The sequence below is a fragment of the Ixodes scapularis genome, unplaced genomic scaffold (assembly GCF_016920785.2).
Source record: "Ixodes scapularis isolate PalLabHiFi unplaced genomic scaffold, ASM1692078v2 ptg000101l_1___fragment_3__unscaffolded, whole genome shotgun sequence".
Taxonomy (NCBI): domain Eukaryota; kingdom Metazoa; phylum Arthropoda; class Arachnida; order Ixodida; family Ixodidae; genus Ixodes; species Ixodes scapularis.
The window spans coordinates 441,816-454,072 of record NW_024609911.1 but is presented as its reverse complement, the minus strand read 5'-3'; positions in this window follow the sequence as shown (position 1 = coordinate 454,072).

Below are 12,257 nucleotides of genomic sequence, written 5' to 3'. Positions count from 1 at the left end.
CGGCCGATAGCAAAACACGGCAACCGTTCGGCCTCGCACATGCTCGCTTGGCGGCGCGCGTACCAGGAAACAAAAGAGCAAAACAAACAAAATAAGAATGGAAAACTGCGGAGGCTTGCAGAAAACAGTCCTATCTAGCTTACTACAAAAATGAAAGACGTTTATAATTCTCTGTAATGCCCGATACGGAGTGCAGCCCTTGAGGAGTAGGAGGAGAGGGTATGCCCCTCTTCCCCTTCCGCCCCCTCCCTTCTCCTCTCCTGCACCCATCCCATTTAGCGGAAACATGTTTCCCTAAACTTAGCGAGGTAATTTTTATGCTAAATTTAGGAGAGAAATGTTTCCGCTAAATTTATTGTTTTCTTTTGTCCACTAAATTTAGCGGTAATTTTTTCCGCTAAATTTAGTTGGAAATTTTTTTTATGTTAACTTCAGCGAGGAAGTTGTTCTGCTAAATTTTGCGGGAAAATTTTTCAATTAAATTTAGCCTGGGAAATTTTCCTATTATGCAACGCGCGGTCACGCTCCGTTGCATTATTCCCAGAATGCAACGCGCGCGGATACGGCGACGGTGACGCCTCTCAGGCAGGAAACGGGCGGCTAAGAGCTGCTCTCTAAGACGCAGTTCACAATCCCATTGAGCGTAGTACGACTTGAGGCGAACGAAACGGGCGACATCCGGTCGAGGAGTGCGGCTTGATCAAGTCCGAGTTCCGTCGGGCATCACCTCGTATTTAAGATCCCCGTGTTCACGAACAACCTTGTATGGCCCGAAATACCGTTTTAACAGCTTCTTGCTCAGACCGCGGCGGCGAATCGGTATCGACACCGATACCCTGTCTTCAAGTGATAAGTTAACGTCGCGGTGACGAGGGCTGTTCAGTCGAGCGTCAACACATTGTTGCACCTAAACTCGGAGTCTCTCTAGCTGCCGAGTCTCATCTGCTCCTTCGGTTATGAGCTAGTGCGTTGCCTGTTCCTTCATCTGCTGCATTGTGGATTATCATTGCGTCAAGCATCGTTGTCACCTTTCTGCCATACACAAGCTGGAATGATGTCATTGCTGTGGTTTCTTGAAATGCTGTGTGTAGAAAGACGTGACGTACGGCAACATTTCGTTCCATGTGTTATTCTCAACGTCGGCGCGCATAGCAAACATGTCGGCGAGGGAATTGCCGAGCCGCTCTTTCAGTCCCTTTGTCTTCAGAAAATATGCCACGGTTCGACGGTGTTCAGTGTGGCTCAGACAAAGTATCGCCTGGGTCAGCTGTGCCATGAATGATGACCTGAGATCTGTAATGAATACTTGGAGAGCGCCTTGTTGAAGACAATTGATTCGACGAAGGACTTGGCGACTTCCACGGCTGTTGCCAACAGAAGGACTTTTGTCTCGGCATACCAGCTAGTTAGGTAATTGGTGGTTAGATTATCAAGAGATTTCCAAACTTTGACGGTGGAAAAGAAGAAAGCAGATCCATTCCGATTCACTGGAACGTTGTGGTCGGGGCAGCAATCGGCTGCGGAGACCTGCCGGTTTCGGGAGTTTGGGTCAGTAATACATCTCACGAATTCAGGCCACCATACCGCAGTAGCAAAGGTCTCTGGACGTGCTATAGACGTGGCAGGCTTGGAAGAATTTACCTTTAAGGTCGGCAGGGATTACCAGCAGCCATAGCTAATTGTCGTCGCCGAAGTTCTGCTTTTCAAGTGCACCTTGTCGAATGACGAAGGTCGGCAGGGCTCTCAAGAAGACACAGGAGATAGTACCCCTTCGTCCTTTGAGGTGCTAGATTAGCGCGCGCAGCTCAGGATCGGCTCTTTGACATAATCTTATATCGTCAGTGTTCATTGGGCCTTGGAAGCACTCGTCGTCAACGTTGTCGCTGGTGCCTGAAAGTTTCTCGACAGAGGCTCTGGACAGGCAGTCGGCGCCGCTGTTCTTTCTGCCTGACCTGTAGACCACAGTTTTGCTGAACTCCTGCAGTAGGAGTCTCCATCAAGCGAAGCATCCTGAAGGGTCTTGAAGTTTGCAAGCCGGCAGATCGTGCGGTGGTCTGTGACAACGCAGAACGCGCTCCCGTACAAGTACGGGCGAAAGTTCGGGATCGCCTAGACGACCGCGAGGCATTCTTTTTCATTCCTGGAGTAAATTCTCTAAGCCTTGAATAGTGTCCGACTTGCGTAGGCGATGACTCGCTCCGTCCTTCTTGCACTTAAACCAGTACCCCGCCATGTCCTGCGTTACTTGATTTCATGTGAATCTTGGTTTCAGCATCCTGACCGAAGTGTTCAATAACAAGAGGAGTCTAGAGTCGTCATTTCAGCTCGTCGAATGCCTGCTGCTGTTCCTCGCCGCATTCGAACTTCTCGGCGTCGTCCGTGAGGTTTGTGAGCAGTGCGGAAATTTTTGCGAAATCGTGAACGAAGCGCCGAGAGTACGCATATAGTCTAAGGAAACTTTACACGGACTTTTTGCCTGTCGGGGCTGGAAATGCATCGTTGCTTAACACGTGGCGTAAGATCTTCAGTTCGTCATAGACGAACTGACTTTTTAATGGCTTCAGGGTGATTCTGGCGGTCTGTATGGCTTGGAGATCGGATTGGAGTCGTCGCAAGTGCTCGTCGAAGTCATTTGAAGACATTACGACGCCGTGCAGGTACAGAAAACAGCTCTACAATTTCAGTCCTGCCAGTACAGTGTTCATCAGGGCCGATGCGTCGTGGCAGTCATTAACAAGTTCTAGTGTTTTTTTTTTTTTTTTAGCACGTTGCGGGAGCGTCGTTGCGATGCGTAGCGTCGGGAGTGTGTGAGCGCTCCGGTGTTCATGGAGGCTCTTTACTTCAGTTGTCTTTGGCAACGCCGCCTCCGGGCGCTGTCGCACTTAGTTTTCCCTGCTACGCAGGGACGATACGTACTAGACCTAGTCGTCGTGGCGTCGGTCGTACCTCGATGCAGGAGACTGATCTCCGGGCTGTGCGGCGTAAGCGTAGGACGGGTGATGGCCGTCGGCTCTCTAGGGTTCTTCTCGCATGACCTCGGTGATGGAGAGCAAAGCTGGTCGGTCAGCGGCGGGTAGGAGCTTTCGGAGTTCTTCCCAAACGATGTCCCACATTATCTGCCGAATGTTGTCCCCACCGGCGATGTCCAAGTCAATCCACGATGATGCTACCATTCACGTAAGACGGGTGCTGAAGAGTCGGTGCTAGTGGCTTGCTCAGGCCAACAGTGTACGCTCAATGTTTGTGGCTTCCACCACAAAGTCGTCACCAGTGGTTGGGCGTGTCGAACTCGACCGCCGAAGTATTCACACTTCACGCCTCTCATGAGGGTTAGCAGCTTCTTCTTGGTGGCCTGAGGTTCAGGGCGGGCACTGGGGCACAGGACATCCTCCACAAAGCTGGGAATTATTTCGTTTCGTCCTTGAGTTCTTTTCCGCAGATCTTCTGACCGCTGTCTACGGTGCTCATTTGTGAATGTCTGCCTCAGGCAGGCTATACAAGTGTCCCATCGCGTAAGTAAAGCCTTGTGGGGTTCGAACCACTGCCTCGCGGTGCCCTCCAAAAAGAAGTAGAGGTTTTTAGGCGCTTCTCGGTGGTCCATTTAGTATGACGGACTACGCGTTCCTAGTGTTTACAGTCCTCCACCTCCTCGTGGGCCTCGCCACGCAATGTCGTCGGGGTTCGTTGGGTGAAGAGACCGCAACAAACGCCGTCTATCGGCGAATCGACGACGGGTGTAGCGGTCTCGGTGTGCACCAACTGGGTGTTCAACGTCGGTGTTGTTGACAGCTTGGCCTTGGCAGGAAGGGAGCCAAACTCCGGGGGTGGGCCTCTGATCCGGCTGCTTCCTCGGGTCTCCGTAGTCTCTGCGGATGACCCTCTTTAGTAGGGGATTGGACTCGCGCTGTGAAGTCTCTGAGGGGCGCGCTGCATGGGCTGTACCCCGCATGGGTTGTACCCCGCGTGTTACATGTGAGACGGAAACTTTAATTGATTTATGTTTGACCAATGCAATGAGAAATGACGTAGTATCTGGTGTACTGACGGTGGGTTTAAGTGATCACTTACCTCTCTTTTGCTTTCTTCCATGCGCAAACGTTGGCTACAATAAAACGAATATAACTAACCCTTATTATCGAGACATAAACGATTATAGTATCGAACGCTTTGTTACGCTTGTATCGGCCATACACTGGAATGATATATACAATGAGCCAAACCCTAGTAAATCCTACGATAACTTTATAGAGAAGATAAAAGAAGCCTATGAAGATGCGTTCCCATTTAGGAAAGCCAAAAGACACAAGAAATCACGGAAACCCTGGATTACCGTAACACTTCTCAAGCGAATTATTGAGCGAAACAAACTTTACGACACATTCATAAAAACAAAAGACCTCAATGTACTGGCTGAATACAAAAAGAGACGGAACAAGTTAAACTCCGACATAAAAAAGGCGAAAGTAAACTATTATAAAAATAAATTCATTACAATTCAACATAATCCAGTGAAAGTATGGAAGACGGCAAAAGAACTGATGTCCAAGTCGAGCAGTACCATCCCCAATGTCCTTAGAATAAATGACATGGATTATTCTGGTAGAGAACTTGCAAATCTATTTAGCACTCATTTTTTGCTTTCGGGCGCTCCGATCTTCTCCTTACAACAGGAAAGAAACTTTGAATTTAATACCCGCGTATGTTTACAACAGTCTTTATTTTTGTCACCAACTACAGAGACTGAAGTGCTTAACGTAAAACATTCATTAAGAAACAGCGCCGCATGCGGCGATGATGAGTTGCAAGTTAAACCTATAAAAGCAATTGCTGGGGTAATATGTCAACCACTATCAGCAATCTGTGATAAAATATTAAGCACCGGGATATTTCCTGCTCAATTAAAAATCGCCCGAGTATCAGTAATACACACTTAATAATTTAAACAACTACAGACCTATATCTGTATGGTCAGTAATTTCAAAAGTAATAGAGAAGATAATAAACTCCAGGATGTCGGACCATTTCATTAAAAATAACTTAATTGTTGAACAACAATATGGATTTCAAAAAGGGAAATCAACCGAGGAAGCTTTACTGAAAATCAAGGACAAACTTTTAACCAATTTTGAGACCAAGCTTTACACATTAGGGATATTTTTAGATTTCAGGAAAGCGTTTAATTCTCTTAAGCATGAAATAATTCTGAAGAAGTTGTATAACTATGGTATTAGAGGAGTAGCCCTAGAACTTATTCAAAGCTACTTATCAGATCGTGCCCAATATACGACTTTAAGTTGCGAGAAATCAGAAATCGGTAAAATACAATATGGTGTTCCCCATGGGTCCATCCTTGGACCACTCTTATTTTTGGCGTATATTAATGATATTGTCAACATTCCCCACACACCTGACATTGTGCTATACGCCGATGATACAAACGTATTTTTTTCTGGTGCCAACATAGATGAACTTGAATCACTCGCGAATGACTGGATGTTAGAGTTAAGTGCATGGTTGACATGTAATGAATTAGAGCTAAACACCGAGAAAACAAAGTATATGATATTTCGAGCAAAAAATAAAAGTATTAATCAAGAACTTTGCCTACGATTTAGAAATAGTGAAATTCAATATGTAAAAGCTCACAAGTTTTTAGGTGTATACTTTCAAGAAAACCTTAATTGGTCTTATCACATTGATCAGATCCGACCGAACATCTCCCGGTCAATAGGCATTATAAATAGGCTCAAATATATCATTCCGGTTTGGTTAAAACGACAGTTATACTTTACTCTTGTTCATTCTCGTTTAAATGACTGCAGTTTGGTATGGGGTACGTGCTCACAGACCTGTATATCCAAGCTGCTCATTCTACAGAAAAAAGCAGTACGGTCAATTGCCAATATCTCATATCAGGAGCACTCTAGCTAATATTTTATCAAGTATTCTCTTCCTACGGTAGAACAATCACTCATTCAAAAACGGGCAATTTACATGTTTTACAAAATAAAAGCTCACCTTCAGTTTGTAGATGAAAATTACATCAACAATGCATCAATATACTCATTTCGCCATACCCACTACACTCAGTCCAGAGTACGCACAAACTACGGTAAACAAAGAATACTTAATCAGATCGCACAGCTATTAAACAACCACTCTGAAATACTGTCCATGATAAATAATTCCAACACAATATACACATTTAAACGAACACTGAAAACGTACCTTTCAGGTATAACATGATTTATTAAAGTTTCCGGCTGCATTTCTTTTGTTATATCTCTGTATCTTAGTGTAATCCCACTATGAGTATTTGATTTTTTTTGTTCCTATGCTTCTGTACGTTGTGCTGCTGACTGTACAGGGGAATGGAGCCCTGTCAGGCGATTTAAATCGCCTTTTGCCCCATCCTCCTAGACACTTGTCTGAATAAAGAATATTATTATTATTATTATTATCTCGACCAAAAAGTCACGAAGGAGAGGATGCAAGACGGTTAGGGCAGTAGGAAACTAAAAGTTTATTAGAGGACAACTTGTGCGTAAAACAAAGCGGTAGCGTCGCAGACGTCGAAGGCAGGTGGGCTTAGACTGACTCCGGATCGGCCACGCAGAGCACCTTTTGTACCCGCTTGGGTCTGTGGAACATACAGCGCAGAATGTTCGGCGCGTAGAACATTCGAATCTCGAAGAGACGACAAGGTTCTCCAAATTACGAGAACGATACATTTCAAGAATAAATTAAAGGAGCGTCCACTTACAGGACTCGAACCTGGGGCCTCCGCACGAAAGCGAAGCACGTCAATCATTTGGCACACGCTCACTTGGCGACGGGCGTGGCATTATAAAGCTTTTGATTATGCGCTTAGAAACTGAGGTAGATGAGAAGACGAGAGCTAGCTGTCTTTTTCTCCATTGCACTGGTCAAACGTGCTAGAACGCAAAAGCCAAACGACGGACGCAGGCGTTCCGCGTTCTGATCTGTCTTTATGAAAACAATTCAGCCTAGCCCCCCCGCCCCTCAATTATGACACAGAAATAAGCACTCTTTCTCGTCCTGCGTGCGGCTATTTCTGGTTACACACTATGCTGCTTGTCTGCCTGTACATAAGTTTGCCTACAATAAACAGTTTTTGGATCAATTCTTGTTGCCGTTATTTTCTGGGTTGGGTTCTAACAAAGAAATGAGAGTGCTCTAGAAGGGCGTCATTAGCCTTCGAGGGTGCCTTCAAAGTAACTAAAAAGTTCACGGCTGAGTATCCTGAGAAGATAAAGAAAGCTCTCAAGGGATGCCAAGCAAAGCCTGTAAATAGGAAACCGAAACTAACATTAGTTGAAGCCGAAAATATTTAGGGCTTTGCCGACTGCTAGGCAGCATAGGGAAGTAATCCGTCACGTTATCAGGTAATTTTATAATTGCCACTTTACTTTTTTTTTGCGACAGTAATTTTTACTGTAATTTCGCTACAAAATATTGGTAACAGAATACTTTACTTATTCGTTTGCTCAATTTTGTAGCATTATACAGAAGGAGTTTAGCATAATAGAAAACATCGGAAAGACAAGAATAACAAAAATAACACACTATTTTTGCATGATCGGTCAATAAGACCCGTAAAAAATGCGCAATGCATAGCGGAAAACATACTCTGCGTGTGCGCTAATTACGTTCAGATAAAGGGCAATGGTCTTATGTTCCCCTAGTTCTAGTAGATCAGTAACATCATCATAGTTTGAATGAAGACCTCTACAATTCTATTAGATAATAAGTAGGGGAATTCTTGTAAGAATTTAATGCATATATAAGAAACAAGATGAGTTAATCTGATCGAGAGGTAAAGTTACCGGAGGAATCTACCTTGGTGGAATTGCTGGTTTTTTTGTTTGTTTTTTTTTCTTTTTTTTTTTCTTACTTCCGGGTTATCTTCCGCTTCATGTCGTCCTGGTCGTATGAAAGAGCGGAAGAGCGGAAAACTCAGTGGCCTCGTCCTTCGGCTCCACCTCTTGAGGCGGGGCTTGTCGTGCAGGTCTGGGCACTGTCGGGGCACGTGGCGGAACTACCCGGCCACGACGCTCCCACCCAAAGGGGCAGCAGCGGAGGTCCTGGGCTGAGCGTCGTCCAACTCTGTCCGTTCCTGCCCCTGAGCTGCTGAAGGAGCGGCACGATGCCACTCCTAGGACGAGGCGCTCTCTGTGAGTTGGGGCGAGCCTCTCGTCCATCCCTGGGGGAGACCCCGAAGTGGGGACAGACAGAAGGGCTCCTTGGCTGTCCTGTGGCCGAGGGGCAGCTGATGCACTCTCTGAAAGGCGAAGAATGCCTCTGGTCCTTCTTGGTGGCTGAAGATAGAAGAGCCAGTGCCAGAACCTCTTGAAAGAGCTGGGATATCTTCGATTCTATTGGAGGTGCTGCTCTCCTCCCCACCGTCTGCAAAAACGTTCCTTTTGACAAAAAGGAAAACTGTTGTTTCACCTCCTGGTAACTTAAGTGTTTAATACTTTGAGAGTTAAGATTTATTATCTCGCTTCCATTGCAGATATGCCCTGGCATAACCAGCGTAGCTAGCTTGAATGTTGACACATTTGAGTGCGCTTTCACGAATGTCGGCTGCATGTTCAGTGCCCCCCCAATTCGCGCAGGTTTCACGACCCCAACGGTTGCGCGAACGATGAATAAAGCGTTGGCATCGAAAACATTGTTGTGAGTTTCTGATAAATGGCGGGACTTGGCCATGGAGGGAACAAGCTTTAACTGTTACAGAAAATTTATGCCCCAAGCAGCACATTACGACCGGCTCGAGCTTGAGCCAGACTGGGTAGCCGGGGAAGTTTCACTGAGCCTAGATTGTTTTGCCCCATGGCGCTAGGCAGCCCCATCCTGGTATGCCAGTCTGGCGACCACCAGCAGTTCCCTGTGTAGCCATGGACTGGCTCACCACTGGAATTACGGCATGGGCCAGCCAGAAGGCTCAGTGGTACCCCAAGCTTGGCTCCTTATTGTATATACGGCATGGGCCACGTTAGTGGCCGGGTGGTCAGCCAAGCTTGGCTAGACAACAGAAATTCACCATGAGGTTAAACCAGTTTAACTGGTCATGTTGACAACACATGCCGTAAATTAATAAAATAAAATTTCTTTTTCACAAAAAAAAAACACATACTGCAGGCCGCGAAAATAAGCATCAAGACGTATGTACAATGCAAAAAAATTGTCATGATATTATTCATGTGTCCCAGGCGGTTGGCGAGACTCTCCACATCTTCTGGAGTGTCGGGGTTCCGGTAAGGGTAACGTAGTATCCGAAGGCATCTGAAATAATAATAAACATCAGTAATTAGAACCGTGGCAGATTTATTTTCACCCGTCTGTTCTAAAACGTTATGTAACTAATGCCACGAATAAAAAATATGGAGTACCATAAACAGTATGAGAGAGAATACAGAAGTGTATGCCAATCGTACAAGTGGTGCCAGTCTCGCGGCAATTAAGTGTAAACCGCATCTAAGCGATTGGACGAGCGATGATGATCCGCTTCGCTGTCATTCGGTCGCTCGTGCGACGCGGCCAACCGCATGAAAGCGACGGGAGCAAGCGACCAAGGCGATGATGAGCGACGATTTCTATAAATCCAAAAACCCAGCAACGCGACGAGCGATTGCGGGGAATTTCCGCCGCTCGTCGCTCGCTTACATGCGGTTCAGCCTTTACACAAAACAACGCCTAGGAATGAAAAGGTGCTGCTGTTGTTACCCCCCTCCTGCCTCCCCAGTCCGTCGTCCGCCATGCAACTCGCAATCGCAAGTTGCATAGCGGACGAAAGACTGGGAAGGCAGGAAGGGGTAACAACTGCCGGATGCTCTACCACAGTGGTTAACCACGGTGGTACAGGATATCTGAAGCTCAATGTACACACTGGAGGTTGCATTACTAGCATACCTGTTCCAAATTGGGCTGCAAACAGGTTCAGTTTCACATGCACCTGATTACGAAAATGAATCCAAATGGTCGAGCCTGCTTACCTGGCTCGCTGGCGCGGAGACAAGAGACAGCCATTGCCCGCGCTGCAATCAGGACGGAGCGAATTCCGAACACGCCGTTCTGGGGTGCAGCCATTTCGCCCACGAGCGAGTGGAACTAAGGCGGAGGAGGTCATCAGCCATAGGAACCATCGGCAGAGGGAGCACTGAAGGCACCGGCAAACTATCACAAACACAGCAGCTTCTAACCTCACCAAGCGGAACGGCAGCGGGCACTGGCGGGAACAAAAACCCAAGTTAGCGCCACGCCAAATCCGTTTTCTTTATTTATTATTTTTCTACTGCGCCGCCGCCGACTCAAACGGGCGCTTCGAGCGGACACGAAGGCTGCGCTGGTTGGCCCGCGCGCTCCCTGTCCTGGCACATGAGCAGCTCTCCAAGTTTCAAGGCATCCGCGCTGCGCGTGGGGACACTGCATCATCTCCGGTCTCGGGGCACTGGCGCATTCCAGGCGCGTGATTCACTTGGGGGTGCGGGAGTCTTCCCGCGCTTTTCCAACATCACGTGGGAGGCTCCCCGCCTCGGGCACTTCCGCAGGATAGATAAAGGCCGCGGTAAAAAGCGGGAAAGCTATTCGCGACTCCAGCGATCTATAGGGGGCGCCACCACCAAACAAACATGGCGGCTGAGTCAAGGTCGCGTCGGCTCGGCCGGGCTGCCTGAACGGGAGGCGCATTCAATTTAACAGATTTTCTTTTGCTTAATGCCAAATTTTATAGGTATCTGAACTGAGATGGTTAAGGTGTAGCCGGTGCACATAAACTTGCAATGCATAGTTTTGGTTTCCCCATGTTTTTTGCTCTTTTCATGTCAAACTTTCGTTTTGGGAGATTTCGTTCAAAACCGAAACTATGGGCTCCGGAGAGACGGTAATAGACTTTAATCAGTTTTGATCATCTAAGGAAAGCGGCGATGACTACAGAATTGTTCCACCGAGAGCAATTTTCAGCTAACTCGCATGCCTCGACCATGCGACTTATATGTCCGTGAAATCGAGGTTTTGTGCGGTCAACAACACAGGCTGCAGGAAAATTACGAAAATAGAGCGAGCGCTTCTTGAGCCGAGGAGCATTTTAACCCGCTGGGGCCGACTCCGCAGCTGATACTCTTATTTCAATTCTGGTTTTAGTAGCAATCAAGAAGTCATTTTGACGAGCGGGTTATGTATTATATAATACATAACCCGCTCGTAATTTATATTACGAACTGTCCCACTAAAGCGATATTAGTATATTCTTCGGGTTTAAATATGAGCTTAGTTGATTAGCTATTAGATGAACTGCTGAATTATATTTGACAGACCGAGAGATCCTACTTAAACTTAGCCGAATGGTCCTAGCCGGTAGCACGGAGGCGAATGCGGACGAACTGGAGAGAGTCTTCATCTGAGATTCACGCAGAACCTCTCTGCATTGAACTTGACCTCGAATCCTGAACGGAGAAAATGAGCTTTTTGCGTGGCCGGTAAACCTGAGCAATGTAGACGTATAGTGCTGATGGCTTCGACGGGGGTATAACATAAATATTGGAGTAGCGATAGATCATAATGCCGTGACAGCTTCTAACTTTGCGAGACGCGTCCTCCACCTTTTGAAAGCAGATAATTTCCCTCATTAATCATATGCAGCGAGCAGGTTTTCCTGAATCAAGTAATTTCGAAATCAGCCCAACTCCTTCAGTGTGCTTCAGAGGCTTTTTCGGCGAAAATCAGCCAAGATGAATAGCCAACGCACCGACCGGCGTGGTTGGCACAAACTTGAAGCTAATCAAACACAACCAAACTCAAGAAAAGCAGCTGTCGAACCTTCCCATTCACTTGACTGCAACGTTGGTGTTCCCTCCAGTGAAACACCTCGTCTGTCGTCCTCAGTCCACTGTTCTACATCCTTATAAAGAAACCACTTAGCAGTTACCAAGTAGTCGTTACTTTGAATGTGATTCGAGACAGACAAGAAATCAAAACGTTTTTCCGTGATTCCTCCCCATCCAGGAAATCGAAAGCACGCGACCGTGTGTTGTGGAGTAAACGGGCTTTCAAACACGTGATGCAAGGAAACAACCTACTGAGGCTTCACCACACTAATGAACACTCATGCAAACTTTCGGACCTTCGTCAAATGACATTGTTCGCCCCCGCGCCGACAACACGTGTCCGCGAAAGCCACCAGAGACGCGGAGGGGCGCGGAGCGACCTGGACCGGCTGGTTCCCGGTTTTCCCG